This window comes from Pithys albifrons, chromosome 7 (genome assembly GCF_047495875.1).
Source record: "Pithys albifrons albifrons isolate INPA30051 chromosome 7, PitAlb_v1, whole genome shotgun sequence".
Lineage (NCBI taxonomy): Eukaryota > Metazoa > Chordata > Aves > Passeriformes > Thamnophilidae > Pithys > Pithys albifrons.
In genome coordinates, this window is record NC_092464.1 from 58,755,511 (window position 1) to 58,776,933 (window position 21,423).

Sequence of the window (21,423 nt, forward strand, 5' to 3'; positions counted from 1 at the left end):
TCGGAGCACCTGCTCAAGCTACAGCCACCTTCGGGGCACTGGGTTGGATTTTCCTCCTCAGAGCACCCAGGTCTAGTTTTGGAGAGTCTCCTCCTGGCAGATCTCCGTGGATTTTCCTCCCCACTCACTTCCTGCACCCTGGAGTCGTTCAAAACAGCCTCTGCCAGCAGGTTCTGCCAGGGGGATTTGTCCTCCGTGCTCTCCGTGCTCAGCTCGGGGCCTGGGGCAGGAAGGAACAAGGACAGGCAGGGCATTTGCCTCCGGCCCACAGGGAAGGCCAAGGACATCCCCCCAAACCCGGCCCCGGCAGGACGGCGTCGGCAGCGGGGTTGTCCTGCAGCCGGGGCCATGCTGGGCTGGAAGATGCAGCACAAGAGAGGGGCAAAGGGGCACTGACTTCCTCCTCACCTGCCTGGGGGTTCCGGGGCATCTTCCTCCTCCTCCCAGCCTCCTCCTCCATCCTGACAAGCTTTGGGAAGGAGAAATCATGTTTTCTGGGGAAAAATAAGGTGTGAGTGCCTTGGGTTGGGGGTTCCTCCTCCCAAAGACCATCTCTAGAACTCACTGAGCTTCCTGTGTCCAGAAAAATCTCCAAAATTCCAAGATTCAGCCGAGAAAACACTGAAAGGAACTCCTCCTCTCTGGCCTCTCCATTTTGGGGTTCTGGGGGTACCCCCTGTCCTGGCTGCTGGGGTTCTCCTGTCTGTTCAGTGTCCTCCCTCTCCAGGCTGCCGGGGCTCCAGAAACCCCTGCCCGGCCATTCTCAGGTTTCCTGTCCCCACACCCCTTAATTCTGTGACTCCAGGAACACCCTGACCCCCCTTTCCCACCCATCCCACATTCCCTTTTCCTTTAACCTGCCATCCCCTGGACTCCCCTTTTAGGGGCACAGGGACCCCCTGGACCCACCAACTACCTCTCCCCACCCCAGTCCTGCCTGTCCTTCACCTTGGCACCCTCCTGATCGCCCACTTCCCGGCACTGGGATCCCCCTGCACCCCCTTATCCTGCACCAATACTCCCCTGCATACCCTTTCCTGGCCATTCCACCTCTTCCAGGTCCCACACCTCCTGTGCTGTTTTTGTATTTTTCACTCTGGGACCCCTGGAACCCCCACTCCTGAATTTCCCAGACCACAGACTCCCCCTTCCCTTTTTGGAACACTGGGGGACCCTTTCAATCCCTTTCTCTGGACACTCTGGATCTCCCTACCCCATGATTCCCCTTTCCCCGACCCATGGACCCCCCTTTCCTGGGCACAGATTCCCCTGGACCCTCCATTTCCCTTCTCCAAGCTGCTACATCCCCCGTTCCTTGGACCTCTGGCCCCATGAAAACCCCCTTCCCCAGCTCTGTATCCCCCCTGCACAACAAAAGATTCGGCCCCAAAAAAGCCTCCCAGAAGTTCCTGCTCTCTGATCTCTCCACTTTGGCCTCTGGGGGGTCTCCCCTAATGGGCTTGCTGGGGGTCCTACAGGTATTGGGGGTCCCCCCTCTCCAGGCTCCCTGTTTTAGTGTCCCAGGGGGGTCTCTGAGCACCCCGAGCAGAGACTCAGGGCAGAAGCCGCCCCTGGGACCCTCGGCATTCCTTGGAGGGGTTTGGAGGGCCCTGGAGTTGTTGTGGGAGGTCTGGGAGGGAGCTTTGCAGGGATCCTGGGATAGTTGGGGTAGGTCTAGAAGCAGTTTGGGGGACCTGGTGTGGTTTGGAGGGACTAGGAGAAAGAATAGGGGGGGTCCTGAAGAGGTTTAGGAGGGTCTGGGTGGGGGTCTGGGAGGAAGTTGAGAGAATTTGGGCAGGTCTGGGTGCCCTAGAAGGGGGTTTGGTGAGTCCTGCGGTGGTTTGAGGGGTCTGGGAGCTGAATTTAGGTGAGTATGGGGGCATTTTAGGGGTCCTGGCCAGTTTAGACGGTCTGGGAGAGGTTTGGGGGGTCTGGGAGGGGTTTAGGAGATCTCTGGGGTGTTTGGGGCGGCCTGGGGTGTTTCAGGGGCTCCGCAGAGTTCAGGACCGGATTTGGGGCATCCTGGGGCTCCGGGGCAGTTTGGGGGTCCCAGGCGGTGGGTTAGGGGGGTCTCAGGCGTATTTTCGGGGGGGATTTGGGGCGTCCTGAGCCGCATCCCGGGGTGGGGGGAGGGGCTTACCCGGCTCCTTCACCGTCACGGCCAACACGGCCCCGAGGGGGGTCCCGGGGGGTCTGTGGGGGGTGGGTGGGCCGTGAGGGACCCCCAAAACTCGCTCCGAGTCCCCGAATGCCCCCGAAATGCTCCCAAATTTTCAGAAATTAGCCAAACTCGCCGCCATTGCTCAACTCTCCAGCAGTGCCGTCCAGTCCCGCCCTCCGTCTGCGCCGCCTCTGATTGGGATGCAGCGGGCGGTGGCGGTTCATGGAGTCCAGCACTACATCTCCCGTCAAGCACCGCGCCCCCGCTCTGGCCAATCACAGACGGGACTACAACTCCCGCCCCCCCCGCGCCCAATCGGGTCGGTCCCACCCCCGTTGCAGCCCCCCAAGTGTCCCCCGGACCCCAAACTGCCCCAGAAGGGCCCCAGGACCCCCAAGTGCTCCTCCAATACCCACTCAGGACACCCAGATCACCTCTCCGGACCCCCAAGTGACCCTCAAGTTCATCCAGGACTTACAAGTGACCCCTAAAATCCTCTTTGGACCCCCAGATTCTGTCCCTGGACACTCGAGTGACCCCCCAGGGGTCCCCTCGGACACCCAAGTTCTTTCCCAGTGCCCCATAAATGCCCCTCACACCCCAATGGGACCCCCAAGTGCCCCCCAAGTGCCTTCCAGGCCCCCAAATCCACCCCAACCTCCCCAAAGCCCCCCAGCCCCTCCTTCCCATGGGCCCTTCCCGGGATTTGGGGCTCCAAAGGGACATTTTGGGGTTGGGGGGGATTTGGGGGCACTTGGGGGGCTGGTGAGTTGGGGAAGGGATTTTGTGTGGATTTGAGGGAATTCAGAGTGGAATTCAGTGGATTTGAGGTGAAATTAGGAGAGGTTGGGTGGAATTAAGGGAATTTGGGATGGAATTAAATAATCCTTATGTGAAATTAAGGGGATTTCTGTGGAACCTTCAGGATTTGGAATGAAATACTTGGGATTGTAAGAGGGATCAAGGTATTTTTGAGTGGAGGTCAGAGATTTGGGATGGAATTAAGGATATGTTGGGTAGAAATAAGGAAATTTTGCATGTACTTAAGAAGATTTGAGGTGGAAATAAAGAGAAGTGAGAAATTTTAGGTGAAATTAAAGTAATTTTTAGTGAAATATATGGGATTGGGGGTATGGGATTGGTATAGATGGAATTAAGGGAACTCTGGGCAAAAATAATGGAGATCTTCAGGAAAATTAAGTGGATTTGGGGGTAAATGAGAGGAGTTTTATGTGGAATTAATAGAATTTTGGGTGGAAGACACGGGAGTTTTGGGGCAAAATCAGCAGGACTTTGATGAGTTTATAGAGATATGAGTTGGAATTAAAGCAACTTGGAGTAGAACCATTGTGGTATGAGGTGAAAATCAGGGAATCTTTCGGTGGAATTAAAGGAATTTTGAGGGTAATTATGGGATTTTGAGTGGAATCCTGGGGATTTGGGGTAAAATTGGGGGGATTTGAGGTCAAAGTCCGAGGATTCTCGGAGGGATTAAGGGACTTTTGAGTGGGATTAAGGGATTTGGGTTGGAATCAGGAGGCTTGATGCCACCAGAAGTAGTGATGGGAACGAGCAGGTGAGATTTTTGGGGTGTAAAGTCAACAAATCCAGTGATCCCAATGAATTCCCAATATCTGTCTGTGTCCTGATGGATGTTCCTCCCCCTGCACTCACCCAAGTGCCCACAGGGAACCAGGAGGGTGTGGAGTCCTCCAGCCAGGTGTGCTCCCAATGTGGGTCACTGGGAATGTGGGTCCCCAGGTGTGTTCCCAACGTGGGTCAGTGGGAATGTGGCTCCCAATGTTCCAGGTTCAGGAGGATTCCCAGCACAAATTAAAAGACACAGAACCACAGCTGAGGCAGCAAAGCAGATATATTGGTGAGCAAAGCAAAAGGATCCTGTTCCCTGGCACACAAACAGCACATCCCCAGCCCTGCAATCTCCCCAAGCCAATGGATCCTGTTCCTTGGGACACACACAGCACATCCCCAGCCCTGAAATCTCCCCAAGCCAATGGATCCTGTTCCTTGGCACACACACAGCACATCCCCAGCCCTGCAATCTCCCCAGGCCAATGGATCCTGTTCCTTGGCACACACACAGCACATCCCCAGCCCTGCAATCTCCCCAGCCCGTGGGGCAGGAGCAGCAGGTGCAGCGGCACTGGCACCAGGGCAGGCAGGCAGTGCCCCTTCAGGCCGTGCCCTGCACCAAACCAGGCCCAGCGGGGCCTCCTCACCCCCAGCCCAGCCCACCCCTCCTGTCCCCTCTCTCTGCAGGGCAGCTTTGCCAGCTGCAGCACCAGCCCCTGCGTGCCCATCGCACCAGCCCAGGCTGCAGCAGCTCAAGGGCTGACTCCGGGACAACAACGGCTCTGCCCTTTATTCTTCCTGGGGCACAGCCCAAGCTCTCAGCACTTCCAGCTCACACTGATGGGTCTTTCTCCAGGCCTGAGTTCTCCACAGGCAAACTCTGCAGTGTTTTCTCACACCAAATCAACAAGCACAAGCACAGACCAAACATGACAGGCCCAGACACACCTCTGGTCCCTGACACAAAACCTCCTCAGAATACAAACCTTCCTCTGCCTCTGGGGATTTGGAGGATAAGGCTTAGCCACAGTCTGTTCTATTTCCATGCATTAGAGTTTGTCACATGATTATGGAGCACAAACACAGGCTGGGTGGAGAATGGACTGAGAGCAGCCCTGAGGAGAAGGACTTGGGGTGGTGATTGATGAGAAGCTCAGGCAGCCCTGCTTGGCTGGGCAGGGAAGCCACTGGCAAGAGCCCAGTGGTCCCTGAGCATCCCAGCGCGGGCAGTGGCTCCTCTGGGCCAGCGAGGGGCTGGGAGAGGGGTCTGGGGCAGTGTCAGAGCCCAGAGGGACCCCCCAGCAGAGATCAGATGGTGTAAATCCAGTGTGCTGGTTGGACCTGCTGGCAGCTGCCTGTCTCTCACTGAGAACTTGCTGGGCTCTCCCTTATCCAATCTCCTTTCAGAATGGGATTTAGGGAACAGATCTGAAGCCTCACTGCAGGGTCCCCTTTACTCCTGCAGCCCCTGACGCTGCAGGTGTGACAATGATGGGCTGAGCAGCATTTTCGGGCTCCCATGGAACCACAGGAACATCCATCTAAAACAGGCAGTGCACAAAGGCATTTCTGGAACAGATCTGATTTCTGTTAATAAAACTTTATGCTGTATAAATTTAGTTTTTAATTTTTTCCCCATGGCTACTGGTTGCCACCTGAATTTTATCAGTAAAATTGCAATTGCCTCTTTTGATCAGAGCCACCAGAGTGCATTTGTGACAGTGAACTCGGTGTTTCTGTCTCAGCTGTCGCCATCAGCAGACATTGGAATGCCCACAAGCCCCTGAGCACTAAGTCAAGGACAATTAGGGCCATACAGGCCTCATTGCCAGCACTCAAACACAGCCCTGTTGCTGGTGCTCTTGAAATAGAATAAAATTCCAGAGGCCACCCCAGAAATTGCCTCTGTAGTGTCAAAAAAAATTAAAATATCCACCCTCCCCTCCTAGATGGACCTCTGGCCAACAGTTCCTGCCCACTCCTGTGCTGGTTGCTCCTGAATGACCTTGCTGGCAGGTCCTAAACAGATCTTTTCAAGGGTTCCTTGTTTAGAACCTACACCCTGACACCTTTGCCTTCACCAGAGATGTGTGAGAAAGGGCAGTGCTGGTGGCAGTCAGGGCAGGGCTGAACACTGGGGTGACTTGGAAGCTCCCTCTGCACTGTCTGTGCCACCTGGATTCCTTTGGGAAATATTTCTGCCTCCAAATGGAACACAACAGTGGCCTTTTGGACATGCTGCCCCCAAGGGGGTAACTCTAAACATTTGGAATAAAACAATGACCCCTGCCAAGAGCCAAGGAAAGCTTGTAGCTGTTTCCTAAAAGCATCATGTGTGGTGTCCCCAGTTGTGTCTCGGGGCCTGGTCTGGAGGGGCTGCTTTGTGCAGGGCAGCTCTGGGGGCCCATTGCCATGGGCAGGGCTGCACTCTGGGGGTCGAGGCTTTGGTTCTTTGGTGTCCAGGGGAGGATGGGGAGGATGGGGAGGGTGGGCTGTGCCATCCCAGAGGAGCTGCTGCCATGGGCAGCTCTCCAGGAATGGAGAGGAGGGGCTGTTCAATCCCAGAGGAGCTGCTGCCATGGGCAGCTCTGCAGGGATGGAGAGGAGGGGCTTTGCCATCCCAGAGCAGCTGCTGCCATGGGCAGCTCTGCAGGGTCCAGCAGGGCAGCTCAGTGTGGGGGTGATGCTGAGGGGCCCCCAAGGGAACCAGCACTGGGGGTGTCTGAGAAGGGGCAGCACAGGGGCTGGGGAGGGCCCTGGTCCTGCTGTCAGGGGCAGCAATGGGGTGTTCCCTTAGGATTTTATGGATCTGTAGATTTTATATAGCTATGGAGTTCCTTACCTTTAAAGTAGGAACTGGCAGCTTCTCAGCCCTGAGCTACATTCCTGCATTTTCTGTCTTGAGGCTCAGAGAGCAACTAGAATATATTCTAGTCCAAATAAGGTACCATTTAATCCTAGCAACACAGGCCCAGAAACCAGGCTGGCTGTGCCACTGCCTGGTCACTGTGGTTACCTCCCTCTCCTGCAAAGTTACTGCCAAAGTCAGCAAAGGGGGGGCAAAGAAGGTTTTGTTGCCATGGTTACAAGCACCATTGTTTTCTAAGGGTTTTACTGTCAGTTTAAACAGGCCAGAAAGGAAGTGGAAAGACTCCCAAAGGATGGATGGCTAATCTAATTCTAATAATATTGTCAAAACCCCAGACAATACAGTGATTGTTAATTACTGTATTTCAGGTGTCTTTCATTGCTCTCCAGACTTTGACTGTTAGTTTGATTATTTGTGAACCTCCTTACACTGAACTGAGTTTTCCTTTTACAGCTGATTCATGAAGAAGATAATGGAGCAATAGAATTGAAAGCTTGTATTGTTTTGTGATATTGATTATTTGCAGTGTTCACATTTTGTATATACTTTGTCCCAATAGTTTTGCAGCATTTTATGAACACCATTGGGAATATTCCTGTGTCCTCTCCGATTGCTGCAACTTGTGAAAAAGACTGCCCTGAATTCAGTTTGAGAGTCAACACAAAAGTTCATGAGATTGTAAGATCAAATTCATCTACCTTGAATTTGTCTCTAAAATATTTAGTCATCTACTCAAACAGCGTGTGAGCTCACAGAAGCCTCACAGAGGAAGAGACCTGTGTTAAAAAGCACCAAGTGGTTTGTTTGCCACACTGCAGCTGAAGGATTAGTTTTGTGGACTCTCCCATGAGCACTGCCTCACATCCTGTTTGCAATCTTGGAGATAAATTGGTACCATCATGGTTTCCAATGGTTTGTTTAGCTTGTACCCAGCTGAAATGAATGCCCTGACTGGCTTTAATGTAATACCCAGTTACTGTGGTGTCTATCCCAGACACCAACATGTGAAAATGCCAAAGTCAGTGGCCAATTGGATACTGACTGGTGTGCCACGATAACACTCACATGAGCATTTTGGTATGGATGGGGATGCTTTTCTAGCATGGAGGCAAGAGGGCCCTGCACAGCCACTGCAGGAGACAGAGAGAGGGTTGAGCACAGTCAGAGGGCAGAGTGTGGCAGGAGGGTTTGCCCTCCATGAGGCCTGGAATCTGCACAGAGAATGCAGGCTCTCTGTGGGAAGCAATTCTGAGGACCAAGATGTTGTTTGGTGTTCATCAAACTGCAGACACATCCTGCCTTCAGTGAGGTCCTAACGAGCATATAAATGTGTGGCTGGCACTCAACCACTCTAATTCTAGAAAAGCTTCATCCCTCGTCTTCTGAGAAACATTCATCTGAAAGGGAAAATTAATTTGAAACATTATTTAATGGTTTAGACTCTGTTTTGCAGAAACCCCAGAGATTCATTGTGTTATTCACACCCAAAGGGTTGGACATTCCTGTTCATCTGTTCCAGCCTGAGGACTGAGTCTGTGTGAAATGGTGAGATAATGATCCCCTACAAGCCAGATGGAAGAGACTGTTCCAGGTTCTGTCAACTACCCACACCACAGTCAGAGACAGAAGGGAACTCCTGTGATTCACCTCACAGAGCCCATGGAAGATTAGCAACTTGATGTCATCTTGAGTAACAAAAGGATTATTTTGCATAGCTGGTTTCCTTCTCGAGTGGATCTCTGGACTTACTACTCTAGAGCTAAGGAGACCTCTGTTCCTGGAATGGGTGTAACAACAGAGACTGTTACAGATAGAAAAATGTGTTTTAAATTACTCTTTCTCTATGTATTGTTTATTGGTAGTAATCATGAATCAGATTTGGAATAAAAATTTGCATTTTGCTCTAGCCCCAAAGATAAAAAATAAATTATTAAAATTGTTATGAATTTGGCCAAAATTTGGAAACAAATGTGAGTTCTAAACCAGTGAACTCTTGGAGGTGTCTCACTGAGCTTGGAAATATCTTTGGCAAGGTTGTTCCATGGTTGCCAAACTGGACTTGGATAAAAGAGCTGATCATATTAATCATATTTGTTGTTAATGTTTGCTGAATAGCTGCAGGATCCAATGCTACTGTAGTCGCTCATTCTTATGCAACAATCTTAAGTAGAAGTAGAGAGACTCCACCAAATTCTCTCTTTTGCCAAGGCTTCAAGGGGAAAAAGGCTGCCATGGGATTTTATACATCTGTAGATTTTACAAAGTTATGTAGTTTCTTACATTTAAAGTAGGAACTGGCACCTTCTCAGCCCTGAGCTACATTCCTTCATTTTCTGTCTTAAGGGTCAGAGAGCAACTAGAACATACTCTAGTCCAAAGCAGGTACCATTTTAGTCGTAGTGACAGAAGGCCCAGAAACCCCTGGAGAAGCTCCAATAAGAGAAAGTGTCCTGAAGATGATGATGATGATGATGGATGAAGTAAGGGGTCCTGAGACCTCCCACTCAGTTCTAGGAGGGTGTACCAAGGGGCAGACCTAAGAGAGGTTCTGGAAACAGACCATTATTAGATTGGATGGAACCTTTAGTTATGATAATCAAGTAGTGTTATAAATCAGTAAAACCCATAGTGGTGACAAAGAGGGTGGAGGTGAGAAAGAGGTGCAGAAGTGAGGGAAGGCAGTGGGCTCGTCTGCCCATCCTCAGCACATCCACATCCTGGGGGGCTCCACCCTGCCCTGGGCGAGCCGTGAGGAACCTCAAGTCCTGCTTGAAGAAAATCAGGCTGGTACTGGGGGCAGGGTGTGCATCTCTCTGTGTGCTTTCCATCCTCTGTACACATCAAACCCTGTAAGTAAAGAACTCCTCTTGACCCTACTCAGAGAATGTGTCTCGGAAAGTTTTTCCAGAAATTCCAGGCAACAGGGGAAGGCGGGATGGCCTCGTTCTTGGTGGCCACCTGGGGTGGGGTGGGAGCCCGAAGAGGAAGGGAGCAGGCAAGATTGGGAAATTATGGGGAAGAGAATTGGGAAGGGAGAGGGCAGAGGAAAGGGAAAGGGATCCCAGGACACAGTGGAACATCATGGAATGACAGGGATATTGTGACTACAGAGGAACCTCATGGAACTGAAGGAACCCTGAGATGTGGAACCTCATGGAATGAAGGGGCCAGTGTGACACTGTGGAACTCATGGAGTCAAAGGGACCCTGGGACACTGGTAAAAACATGGAACTAAAGGAATCCTGGGACACTGAAGAACCTCATGGAGTCAAAGGTGCCCTGCGACACTGTAAAAAAATATGGAATCAAAGGTACCCTGAGACACTGCAGAACCACATGGATACTGACGGTCAGACAGAGGAGCTGCCTGAAATCCTGAGACATTTGACACATGTTGAAAAGTCTGAGCTTGATCTGATCAGCTGGAACAATGGAACACTTGTCATAAAATATTTGTGTTCTCTCATGGGATCACAAAGAGATGTTTTCAGGATGTGCATTAACAGCAACGGCAGAACTGTTGCCCTCCCACCCTCTTGGCACTGTCAGCATTCTGTCCTTTGGGCTGCACATTTCACCTCCCTCACCTTTCACCTCTTCCCACCTGTCCTGCCTGAGCTGCCCGTGGCTGAAGTCCCCTTCCCAGCAGCCTGTCTGCACAGCAGCACTTGCCAGTGCTCTCTGCATTTCCCTTCCCCTCACTCTTGGGTTGCTCACACACCTCTCAAAGACCAACTTTGGGCTTTCAGCTTCAGGGAGTTAAAAGTTTGCCTGTCCCTCAGTAATTGGTCTAATTATGTATTCAGACAGCTTTGTAGTTGTGTTTGTTTCATTTCTTTTCTCTCTAATACATTTCATGCACAGTTTTGCTTTGGTGACGGTGAAGGCCAATGGTGGCACCTTGGACCTGGCACAGGGTTGAGGAGTGTGTTTGTTTTGAATGGTGAAACTTATGAGTTTCAGATTGCTGCAAAAAGAGAGGAAAAATCCCTCTTGTCTGTGTTCAGCCAGTTGTCAGAGCGAAGCAGGTCCCAGTTGACTGATGAGAGACATGATGGGGCTGGGGAGGTGTGGAGCAAGGTTGTCCCCACTGTCAGACCTCAAGGGATTGCTCTCCAATGAGTCCAGACCTTCCTAGGAGAGAAACTGGGTCAATATCAATCAGAGAATGCTGCAATCACCTCTTCTCTAAAAAGAAAAGTAATTATCCATATCATTTAAAATAGAAATGCAAATTTCTTAGAAGCTCTTTCTAACCTTTCTCCAAAACTATATGAGGCATCTTTTTTAATTAACTCTCCTTGATTAGAGGACAAACTCAGAAAGAGCCATGATCAGTAGGGAATTGCTTTATCTTAACAAGCCCCATGGTGCATTTGGTGCTGAGCCCCTGAACCTCAGGACCTGAGAGGAGATTGCACAAACCTTTCCATAGGTCAAAGCCAGAAGAAAATCACAAAGTATCTCAAAGCACTAATGGGTCCCACTGAGGGCCATTCCCAATACAAGTTCTTCAGAGACTGGTAGGACGAGATAATTGGAAGTCCTGATTGAATAAACCTCTCATAGACTCAGTTTCAAAAGGAAAGGGAAAGTATCTTAATAAATGTTGAGTCCTTTGAAGCATTAACAAGCCTCACCTTGGGCTGTTACTGACAAAGCCTCTCAAGGGACTAATTAAAGCAGATAATTGCAGGCCATGATATTGCAAACCTCTCACAGACTGGGTGTCAAAAAGAAGCACCTCAATAAGCTTTGAGTCCCTTCAAGCATTAATGAGCTCCATTGAGTGTTGATACTGACTAAAGATCTCAAGGGACTCGTTACATCTGGTAATTGGAGGCCTTAATTGAACAAATCTCTAAGAAACTCCAAACCAAAAGCAAAAGTCAAAGTACTTTGAAAACCTGCAGTCCCTTGGAGCTTTAAGGAGGACCCCAAAGGGCCATTCCTGACAAAGCCTCCCCAGGGACTCATCCCATCAGACCCTTGGAGGCCACGACTGCAGGGAGGCAAAGGCTCTGGGCAGCAGCTCAGGTGCTGAGCAAAGCCTGGCTTGGCTGGAGGCAGCAGAAAGGCCCAGCCCTGACCCCCAGCCTGGAGAAGGCACATCCTGTCCCTCACACCTTGCTCAGGGCTCTGCCGGGGGCACTGGCATGGGGGGTGATGCTGAGGGCAGGACAAGGGGTGACAGTGTCCAGCCTTCCTGGGGCTGTGCCAGGAGGCCACGAGGCCCCAGAGCCTCAGCACAGCAGGTCTGCTCACAGCCCTTGGTGGCACAGACGATGCTGTGCCCGAGGAGACAAGGACTTGGGATGTCTTGCACTTCTGGCCCAGTCACTTGATGTCCCTCTGGGATAGAACAAACCACCTCTCAGAGGTGGGTGACAAACCAGTGCTGGGAATGGTCATTGGGAGGGGCTGGTCTGTGATGAGTGTCCTGGAGCACCTTCAGCAGAGTGTGCAGAAAACATGGCCAGTCTGGGCCAAACACAATGTGGGGCTTTTCCCACTTGTCCCCTCCTAAACTCACCTCAGTCCCGAACACAGACAGCTCCTGGCATCCCCTGCCACTGCAGAGATCCAGAGGGTTCTGCACTCCTGTGCCCTGATGCCATCAGTGTGCACTGGGCACCAGTGTCTACTAAAGCTTTACACCTCTGTGGATCTGCTGAGCCAGGCCATCGAATCCACACAGTGCAGTGTGCCTGGTCATCCCTTTGCTTCTCCTGGCCAAAGGCAGGGAACCTCTATTCCTGTTCTTGGCCAGAGTATTCACCGTCTGACCTCTGTGATACCAGACCACAAGTTCCGTTACCAGGATCAAAAGAGTTGATTTTAGTCCTTTTATGCCTGGGAAATTTCTGATTGTCTTCTTGTGTCCCTGCAGCAACTCCATGGACATCCTTCTTGGCTGACCCCTTCTCCACAGCTCTCTTCCCTCTCAGTTCACCTCCATGGGCTCCCAGCTCAAAGCTGGGTTCACCATCCCACTTCCCCATGTTGCCCTCTGGCCATGGAGAAAGAACCAGAGATCACCACATGGCCTGTCCTTGGGGTTCCCTTTCGCTCTGGCCGGGGCAGGAGAGGACTGATCTCCTGGACTGCCCCTGAGAGCTGAGCTGCTGGGCCATGGGGATGAGGAAGTGCCCAGAGTTTCTACTACATTTCAGAGACAGGAGGATGCCATCTCCTGGTGTATCCCTTTGGGGGGAATACAATGCCATCAGGCTGTTGGAACGTGATCCAGGAGTGCTTTGAACCTCCTCGTGGCCACTGTGCAAGGAACATCCTCTGAGTCTTTAGGGGTGTTTTCACTTTTTAGGTCACTATAGATGATTTCCAGCACAGGTAATTCCCTCAAGTACTGGATACCTTTGTTTGCAGAGCTTCACTTTCCTTGGGAGTTCACAACATCTTCCTGAAATGGATCTCTTGCTCTCACGCTTGAGAAGAGTCATCTCCAGAGACTGTAAATTTCTCCTTCTTTTTCAATTCCTCTTTCAATTTCCTAATCTCTAGCAAAGGAATCTCAGCTTTTGGCCTTCATGACCTTGCAACTGCTGACTATCAGCCCCACTATCCCAGCATGGAAGCAGCCAGGTGGAAATCCACTCACCTGGCTGGCAGCTGGAATCTTTTCACAAGTCTTAACGTTCTGATGAGTTCAGGGACCAGGTAACTTTGGTTTCCTGTTTTCATTTGTGTCACTCCTTTTAATTTCTTTGTTAAAAGACTGGCTTCTTGATCTGCCCCGTCCCCTCCTGATTCTCTTTCTCTTGTCCTGCCCTCAGCATCACCCCCCATGCCAGTGCCCCCAGCAGAGCCCTGAGCAAGGTGTGAGGGACAGGATGTGCCTTCCCCAGGCTGGGGGTCAGGGCTGGGCCTTTCTGCTGCCTCCAGCCAAGCCAGGCTTTGCTCAGCACCTGAGCTGCTGCCCAGAGCCTTTGCCTCCCTGCAGTCATGGCCTCCAAGGTTCTCTGGGACGAGTCCCTGGGGAGGCTTTGTCAGGAATGGCCGTTGGGGGGCTCCTTAAAGCTTCAGGGTCTGCAGGTATTTCATGGTGCTTTGGGTTTTGGTTTTGACTTGGAATCTGTGAGAGGTTTGTGCAACCATGGCCTCTAATGACCTCCTGTGGGTCACAGGACTGGGAGGGAGCAGGGCCAGGACAGCTGAGCCCAACTGGCCCAAGGGACGTTCCCTTTGATGCAGGGCCATGCTCAGGGTGTTAATGGGCTGTTGGTCAGGAAGGGCTGATCTGTGTCTCGGCTGGGCTGAGCATTGGGCACTGAGTGGTGAGCAGTGGAGCAATGGTGTTGTGCACCTCATGTGCTTCTTGTGGGGTTTATTGTTATAGTTCCAGCTTTTATTACTGCTATTGTTGTCATGGGTAGCAGTAGTGTGTTCACTGAGGGTAACACAGAACACTCACCAGATCATTTTCCCTGTTTCCTGCTGTCGCCCCTGCAGTTACAGGGCTCTGTTTGCTGGTTCACACTCAGATTTAGAGCCCCTGGAGAACAAGCAAACATGGAGCCTCTATAGAGTCTATCCCTTGGCATGTTCTTGAGAGTGACTTTGCAAAAAGCCCTAAGACTGCATGTCTTGAGCTAAGGAGAAGCCCTTTCCTGATGGAGCTGCTGTTGTGGAGCCCAGCTGTGTCCCAGCAGTGCCCATGGCCTGTCCCTGCCTGTGAGCCCAGGATGGACATGCAGCAGGTCTGTGTCCCAGCTGGCAGAGGAGCAAGGCCTTAGTCCAGCCCAGGGGCTCTGCAGGAGAGTGTACAAGTGGAAAGAGAGCAGGTCAGCAAAGGCCCAGTGCTGGTGCTCCCTGGCAGTGCTGCTGTGCTGGGACTCTTTTGACCTTCTCTGCACACATGGAACTGCCCAGTAGGTCCCTCAAAGTCTCAAAGGAAAAATCCAATGATCTCCAATGACCTCCTCAGACACACAAGGCTACTGCAAGAGAGTTTATTTTGTTTAAATATAGAGGTAGCACATTTACTCAATTAAAGATTGAAAGAGTTAAATTAATAAATGAGACAGTGATTTAGATGAGAGGATGAATAAAATAATTTCATTGAGCACAACATTAGGAAAAAAACCCAACCACTGACCACCAAGAGAAACCTGGGAAGGCAAACTGAGCCTGTCATGAGTTTTAATATGAACACTGTACAGAAGAAAACTGGGAGGTTCTTGCTGCTGAAAAGCATCCAGTCATCATTTTCCTCAGGGCATCCTTCAGCTCCTGGTTTCTCAGACTGTAGATGAGGGGGTTCACTGCTGGGGGAATCACTGCATAAAGAATTGACACCACCAGGTTCAGGGATGGGGAGGAGATGGAGGGAGGCTTCAGGTAGGCAAACATGGCAGTGCTGAAAAACAGAGAGACCACGGCCAGGTGAGGGAGGCACGTGGAAAAGGCTTTGTGCCGTCCCTGCTCAGAGGGGATCCTCAGCACAGCCCTGAAGATCTGCACATAGGAGAAAACTAGGAAAATGAAACATCCCACAAATGGAAAAGCACTAACCACAATAAGCCCAAGTTCCCTGAGGTAGGAGTCTGAGCAGGAGAGCTTGAGGATCTGTGGGATTTCACAGAAGAACTGGCCCAGAGCATTACCCTGGCACAGGGGCAGGGAAAATGTATTGGCTGTGTGCAGCAGAGAGTAGAGAAAGCCACTGGCCCAGGCAGCTGCTGCCATGTGGGCACAAGCTCTGCTGCCCAGGAGGGTCCCGTAGTGCAGGGGTTTGCAGATGGCAACGTAGCGGTCGTAGCACATGATGGTGAGGAGGGAAAACTCTGCCGACATGAAAAAGGAAAAGAAAAAGAGCTGTGCAGCACATCCCATGAAGGAGATGGTTGTGGTGTCCCAGAGGGAGTTGTGCATGGCTTTGGGGACAGTGGTGCAGATGGAGCCCAGGTCTGTGAGGGACAGGTTGAGCAGGAAGAAGTGCATGGGGGTGTGCAGGTGGTGGTCGCAGGCTACGGCGCTGATGATGAGGCCGTTGCCCAGGAGGGCAGCCAGGGAGATGCCCAGGAAGAGCCACAAGTGCAGGAGCTGCAGCTGCCGCGTGTCTGCCAATGGCAGGAGGAGGAACTGGCTGATGGAGCTGCTGTTGGGCATGAGCTTCCCGTTGGTATAGCACCTGTCCAAGGAGAAAAATATAGTAACAAGTCACAGTACATGTTTCAGAAAAAAACTCTTCTAGTCGTTATGTAACACCCTGAAATCACCTCTTCTTTTTCACAGAAACCCTTTAGCTGGTCCATTTTAGGACTTCTGTTGAGGCCTGGCTCAGAAAGCTCCAGGGAAAAAGGAGCTCTGCTGATGTTCTGGTATACTCAGTTCTGTCCTACAACAAAAGATAAATAGGAACTGAGACTGATGTTCCTTTTAAACCATCCATGGTACTAAAAAGCTTCTCAACATTGTCACTCCCATTTCACCCCAATGCAGAGCAGAGCTGTGGGGGTACAGTTTTGTTTCTTTCCTTCCGTTTCCTCCAACACAAGTACTGAAATTTTTGACGCAGGAATCCTTGGTATTTATACTTCTATCTAGGAGAAAACCTGGGTGTCCTGTGAGGCAAAGAGATCATCCATTCCTGCAATTTTTGGCAAGATCCATCAGCCCTGCTCTCATCTGCCCAAGGCTGTCACCTCTCTGTTCTGCAGGGCAAAGGCACCCAAGGGTTCCCCTGAGGAGAAACTGGACACTTCTGAGTGCTGGTGACTCCAGTTTCCAAATGCACATCTTCAAACTCCTCATCCCGTCTCACCCTACAGAAGAGAGATATCTCAGCTCTCCCCTCCCAGCAGGGGCACAGAGGGCTCATTGCAGCTGCCTGCACACACCTTGCAGCCCCACTGCCATGGCCTCAGTGCTGAGGGGCTGTGGGGAACACAGGGCTGGAATGGAACAGCTGTGCCCCTCAGGAAGGCATCCTGCATGACAGCAGGATCATCCAGGGAAAGAACTGAATGTCCTAAAGATGTTACATCCTGACTGGAGAGTCCAGGAGACCCATTGCCCCAGAGCTCCCACCTGAGCTGGGAGCAAAGGCAGCATGAAGAGGAGGGGAAAATAGAGAAATTCTTCCACACTCCTATGGAGACCCTACAGAGACAATCAGATGGCCAAAGGGAAGGACTCTGCTGGGTGGTGGATGAGATCAGGGGCTTGCTCTGGGCAGAAATCTGCAGAGCAGGGATGGCCCAGAGCTGCTCTAGCCCCTCTGCCACAGCATTTCAGCAGCAGCTCCCTCTCACTCCCTGTCCAGGGCTCTGCTGCCTGGAGCTGTCCCTGCCAGCAGCTGCTTCCCTGGCAGTGTTCCCAGAGCCCATCCCAGCCCTGGGTGCTCAGCTCTGCCCTGCAGAGCCCTCCCAGCACAGGGCACTGCCCAGGGACAGCTCTGCCTGTGCAGGCTCTGCTGGCAATGTCAAAGCAACCCTGAGGAGAATGGAAAAGCAGCACTGATGATGTGTGTACCTGGCAGATTTCTAATCCTCCCAGGTTTATTCATCAGTAGGTGTAAACGATTTGAAATGGAAGTGCCACCTCCTGAAATGAGAAATTAATTTCTACTTTTTATGGGCCAGATAGCCCACAAAAAAAAAAAGTAAGAACAGGATAATTCCCTTTGAAACAACCTCTGCCTTTTTGTGCTTCTTGAAAAATATCCTGTGAAATCTCCTGCACTGCTGTCCAGCTCTGAGCACCTTCAAACCACAGAGAACCTTATTCACATAAGGACCCAGCTCTCAGCCATTGCTCCTTCCCCACAGCCCTTCTCCCCAGCCCTGTGAGCAGCTCCCCAGGCTGGCTGAGAGCTGACTCTGGCAGGCAGCAGAGTCCCTGTCCCAGCACAGCACCCTGGGCTGCAGGACCCTGATCTGCACCACAGAGCAGCTGTGGTGCTCTGTACCCCTGTGGGGCACAGCACCCCTGGCTGCACTCCTCAGCTCCACATCTAATCCAAAGTGTCCCCCAACAGCCCCCTCCTCACACATCCCATCAGCTGGGGCTGGGCCAGCTTTAGGAGATGCCTCCAGGAGCTGCCGCTACATTGCCCTGCACCCACAGACTCACCGTGTCCAGCACTGCAAAGATTTCTCCTCCAAGAGCTCTCAGTCATCCTCCCAATGCTGAACCCCTTTAAGCTCTGTCTGTGCCCTGCTGGTGTCCCTGAGCTGCCCTGGCAGTGCCCTGAGCCCTGCTGGGCTGTGCACAGGAGCTGCTCCTGGGCAGAGCTGTCTCTGCAGCGCTGCCCGCTTGCCAGGAGCTCCCTGTGTGCCAGGAGCCCGGCCCAGCTCAGCAGCACAGCAACAGCCCAGGGCATTTAATGGCCCTCTGGGGGCTTTGGTGCTCAGTCCCTGAACATCAGACCCTGAGGAAAGTTAAAGTGAGATTCAAACTGTAAAGTTTCTTGCAGTGCAAATGGGTCCCACTGAGCGACACAACTGAGAAAACATCCCCAGGATATTTTTGGAGCAGTAACATGGAGGCAGTGGTTACAGGTCAGAGAATCACAGGATCATCAATGTTGGGAGAAACCTTCAAGATCTTCTAGTCCAACTGACAACCAGCACCCCCACAATCACCCCTAAATTTTATTCCAGGTGCCACATCCAAACACCACCTCAGCACTTGGAGATACCACCACCTCCCTGGGCTACTTATTTCATTGCCTAAGCTCCCTTTCAGTCAATAAAAGTTTTATTTAACATTTAATCTGAACCTCGATCTATGCAATTCAAGTCTCTTTCCTCACTTTCTGTCCCTATAGGTTTGGCAGAAGCGAGGGAGAATCCCCTCACTAAGACCTCCTTTTGGGTGTTTGTAGAGGAGCAACAAGGTCCTCCCTGAGCCTTCTCTTCTCCAGACTGAAAAACACCAGTTCCTCATCCAATATGTTTTCTAGACCCTTCCCAGCTAGTGTCCCTTCTGGACATGCTCCGGGCCCTCAATGTCCTTTTTTTCAGTGAGGGACCCAGAACTGGACATAGCACTGAAGGTGGGGCTTCATCAGTGGCCAGTGCACAGGGACAGTCCTGCCCTGGTCCTGCTGGTCACATTATTCCTCATACTGGCCAGGATGCCATTGGCCTTCTTGTCCACCTGGGCACACTCTGGCTCATACCCAGCTGCTCTCAAGAAGCAGCCTCAAGTCTTTTCCTGCTGACTAGCTCTCAAACCACTCTGCTCACAGCCTGGAACATTCCATGGGGTTGTTGTGACTCAAGGACAGGATCTGACTCTTGACCTTATCTATTCAGCCTGTCCACATTCCTCTGCAGAGCCTTCCTGCCCTCCAGCACATCCACAATCACACCCAATTGGTGTTGTCCACAACTTTTCTGAGGGTGCACTTGATCCCCTTATCCAGATCATTAAAATGATGTCAAACAGGACCAGCCCCAACACTGAGTCCTGGGGAACCCCACTAATGACCAGACCCATCTGGATTTAGTTCCATTCCCCACCACTCTCTGGGCCATCAGACAGTTTTTCACCCAGCAAACAGTTCCCTCATCCCAGCCACGAGCAGCCAGTTTCTGCAGGAGATGCTGCAGGAGGTGGTGCCAAAGGCTTGACTGAATTCCAGAGAGACACATCCACAGCCTTTCCCTCCCTGAGTGGGTCATTTTGTAATAGAAGGGGATCAGTTTGGTCATGCACAACCTGCCTTTCCCAAACCCACACTGACTGGGCCTGATCCCCTGGTTGTCCTGTTCGTGTGTCTGATGGCACTCAGGATGATCTCCTCAATGGACTTCCCTGGCACCAAGTTCAGGCCTGACAGGCCTGGAGTTGTCCAGATCCTCCTCCTGGCCCTGCCTGTAAATCATAGTTTCTGATTTCTTTTCAGCTGGGACTTCTCCAGTTCACCAGGACTGCTGGGCAATGAGTGAAAGTGGCTTGGCCAGCTCTTCCTCCAGCTCCCTCAGTACCCTCAGGTGCATCCCATCTAGGCCAGGGACTTGTGGGGGTCTCATTGACACATTTTTTGTTATCTTTATTTGCAGTGGACAAACTATGTCCCTGTTTGTATCTGCCCCTTCATATTTTCCCCCAACATAACCTCACAATACCCCTGTAGTCCCCCAGGTTTTCTGTCCCTCCTTCCACTGTCTCTTTTTTATCCCCCTGAGTTCCAGAGGCCATTTTGACACTGAAGTGCCTTGTGGAGCCAAAGGGACCCTGGGTCACTGTGGAACCTCATGGAACCAAGGGGCCTTTGTGACTTGTGGGGACTCCTGGAACCAAATGAACCCCAGAACATTTTGGAACCTCATGGCATCAAGGGGCCATTGTGGCACTGCAGAGCCTTATGCACCATGGCAGGATGTTCTGCCCTGATCAGGCCCAGAATGGCTCAGAGAATGCAAATAATGCAGGCTCTCTGTGCTGAGTTACTGTTGCCACCAAGGGGCTGTTTGGGTGTTGAATTCTGCTAAAACCAGCCTGGTTCACCAAACTGCAAATGCCCATCCTGCTTTTTGAAGCACCATTGGACAGAGAAGCTGCTCACTGGCCTGGAAACATGTGACCAGCAATCCCTGACAGTGTAACTATAAAAGCTCAGTCCAACTTCCATATGGCAGATCCTTTCACAGACTGCCTTGAACCATGTGGAGCTTCTCCCATGAAGCAGGGATGGCTCTTCATGGTCACTGCCCAGGGGTTAAGGGAAGGAGAGAGATCTGCCCTCTTTAGTCGTGTGAGAGTTACATCAGTCCCTTTTTAATGATTGTTTCTTCTTGCTGCTTTTGATCAACTGCATTAAAATAATTGTTTTGATACAGTGCACTGCACTATTTTATGCTATAATATACTCTACTAGGAGGCTTTAGCTTTTCCAGTGTATTAAATATTTAAGAAAATATCTGTTCACTTGTCTACTGTTCTGTCTCCTCATTTATCATAATATATAATGCAATTTATATAAGTAGATCTGATTTGCCATCATTAAAACCTGTGAGGAAAAGTGATTCAATCACCCCTCTATAATTCCTGAAATTAGCCCTTGATTCCATGAGGTTCCACAGAGTGACGATGAATCCATTGTGTCAATAAGACTCTGCAGTGTCACACTGGGCTGTTCATTCCATGAGGTTCCACAGTGTCCCAGTGGTGGTGTCAGAGATGGTGAAGCTTTTCTTTTTGTGGTCAGAAATAGAATGAGAAAGAAATAATGTCACCAATGGCATCTGGGAAGGTCCAGACTGGACATGTGAAGAAAGAAATTTCCCTCCAAGACAAGTGCTCTGATACAAAGCATCACCAAGAAGGAGTCTGGATCAGTCCAAGGCTTTGTGCTCCCAAGGCAGAGCCAGGGAGGAGGGAGAGATGTCAGTGCGGGAAGGGGCCAGCGAGGTGGGGCAGCCGGGGGATGCCGACAGCCTGCAGGGAAAGGGGCAGGGCATGGACACCGTAGGACAGCCTGGGCTGGAGAGGAGACAGGGATGCGCAGAAGCTGAAAGGCCCCAAGAGAGCCAAGTTGTGCAGGCCTTTGGCCATGGCTGCTGTGTGTGCCCCTGATGGCATGAGGAGACAAGTGAGCCTTGCAGCCCTGGGGCCTCATTGCCTCCTTGTCCCTGCTCAGCAGCCTGGAAGGTGCCACCCCATCCTCCTGCCCTTGGCATTGCACATCTCACATCCCAGTGCCACAGGAAGAGCCCTGAACAAAATGGGAGGGACAGGATCAGCCTTCCGAAATCCTGGAGGTCACGGCTGTGACCTTGGGATTCATGAAACGCTTCCTAATTTCCTCAGCATCAGAGTGACCTTGTCC

The 21,423-nt window shown here is 51.4% G+C and overlaps 3 protein-coding genes and 1 pseudogene across 3 annotated transcripts in view; 1 reads left to right on the forward strand and 3 right to left on the reverse strand.

The window, feature by feature from the left end:
• LOC139673811 (zinc finger protein 850-like) overlaps positions 1–21,423 on the reverse strand; it is a 685,564-nt gene that overhangs the window by 188,230 nt on the left and 475,911 nt on the right. The window lies entirely within an intron of this gene.
• The window catches only part of LOC139674242 (olfactory receptor 14J1-like), a 232,700-nt gene that overhangs the window by 91,163 nt on the left and 120,114 nt on the right, over positions 1–21,423 (forward strand). The gene's annotated exons all lie outside the window — the stretch shown is intronic.
• LOC139673824 (class I histocompatibility antigen, F10 alpha chain-like) overlaps positions 1–21,423 on the reverse strand; it is a 209,648-nt gene that overhangs the window by 32,871 nt on the left and 155,354 nt on the right. The gene's annotated exons all lie outside the window — the stretch shown is intronic.
• Positions 14–15,752, reverse strand: LOC139674233 (olfactory receptor 14C36-like; annotated as a pseudogene).